Below are 2,026 nucleotides of genomic sequence, written 5' to 3'. Positions count from 1 at the left end.
CTTGGGCGAATTGGCGGGGAAGGCGAGTCAGGGCCAGGGGGCGGGGAGGCGGAGGGAGGCCGGGCCGGGACTTAAGGAGGCGCCGGGGAATTGGCGCGCTCCAGGCTCGGCCTCGGGAGACTCTGCCTTGCGGGGGAGCCGGAGGTTGTTCTCCATTAGTTTCTCTTCCCCCGCACCTGTTCGCTCTGACTCAACGTTTCGCCTTTATTTCTTCATGACTGGAAGCCGACTTTCATTATTCCAGAGCGCATACATGCACTTACGCGCATATATATATGTATATTAGCAACCAGCAATGAGGTTATCCTCTTCAGTGGGGTTGTCCCCGGACAGATCACCACACCTTTACATCTGTGCTACTGACTGACAAACTTTGTTGAAATATAAACACACACACACAAATCAAGTTGAGTCGTGTAAAAATTAATAAATTAAGCAATGTACACTAAATTCGCTTCTAGGGCCCCTCTGGGATTAGGGGTCCTGAACCTAAACTGCATTAGTTTTACAGTGGTACCTCGGGTTAAGTACTTAATTCGTTCCGGAGGTCCGTTCTTAACCTGAAACTGTTCTTAACCTGAAGCACCACTTTAGCTAATGGGGCCTCCTGCTGCTGCTGCACCGCCGGAGCACGATTTCTGTTCTCATCCTGAAGCAAAGTTCTTAACCTGAAGCACTATTTCTGGGTTAGCGGAGTCTGTAACCTGAAGTGTATGTAACCTGAAGCGTATGTAACCCGAGGTACCACTGTACAGTGGATCAGTCGCTGATACATACACACAAGCTTAAGGAAGCAGCTGCACCTCCTCTAGCTGAAAGCATAAACTTAAACTTCCCTGGGTCAATGGACTCTATATTTCACACAAAGTGGTCCTGTTTACCTCATGCTTTGGATCTTTCTCTCTTCCCACCCCCTCCAAGTGAACAGAGTACTATTTAGTTGAGGGTTTAGGAGTGTCTGGTGTTCTTCAAATGTAAGGTTGTAGAACAGTATGCTGTGGCTATTAGGACATGCACTTTGTCTCAGAAGTGAGGGGACCTGCACTTTGGGTATTCAGGTAAAGTGAAAATAGACCCGTATGCAACAGGAACTTGACTGTGTCTACTTGGAAGTAAATCTGGCAGTTTTCAATGGGGTTTACTTAAGTGTGCGTAAAGGTAAAGGGACCCCTGACCATTAGGTCCAGTCTTGGACAACTCTGGGGTTGTGGCGCTCATCTCGCTTTACTGGCCGAGGGAGCCGGCGTACCGCTTCCAGGTCATATGGTCAGCATGACTAAGCCAAGCCAGAACAGCGCACAGAAACCCCGTTTACCTTCCCGCTGGACTTATTTATCTACTTGCACTTAGACATGTTTTAGAACTGCTAGGTGGGCAGGAGCAGGGACCGAACAACGGGAGCTCACCCCATCATGGGGATTCGAACCGCTGACCTTCTGATCAGCAAGCCCTAGGCTCTGTGGTTTAGACCACAGTGCCACCTGCGTCCCTTTAAGTGTGCACAGGTGTGCAGTTTAAACACCTGCCACCCAGTACCCACAGAACTGTGAACTGGCCACAAGTAGAAGCTCCATCAATACATGGATCACATGTTGATCCAAACAGTGGAGGAGCTGCTCCCTGGTGGCCCCACCTTTTCTAAATGATACCGCTGGCTGTGATTTCACCCTAGAACTGAACTAAATTATTTCTTTCCAGTTCTTGGTGCATCAAAACACATTGAAGAATTTTTGTTTATTTGCTGTGATTTCAGCTGTTGAAGCAATAGCACCTTACATTTGAAGCACATTCTTTCCCCCAAAGGATTCTGTTAAGGGTTCTGGAATTGTAGCTCTGTGAGGCTTCCTGCTAATCAACCCTCTACAATTTTATCTAAATACCAATTTATGATATATTATTTGTTCCACAGTTTTTTTTTAACATTTCAAATATAAGCCATCCTAAATGAATAAAAGCTAGGGTGGAAATGATGATTATGATAATGTGTATACAATTTCTAAGAGGGCTGGGAAATAACAAGGAAGGA

The sequence above is a fragment of the Podarcis bocagei genome (genome assembly GCF_964188305.1).
Source record: "Podarcis bocagei genome assembly, chromosome: 4".
In the NCBI taxonomy this organism is placed as follows: Eukaryota; Metazoa; Chordata; class Lepidosauria; order Squamata; family Lacertidae; genus Podarcis; species Podarcis bocagei.
This window is presented reverse-complemented; position numbering follows the sequence as displayed.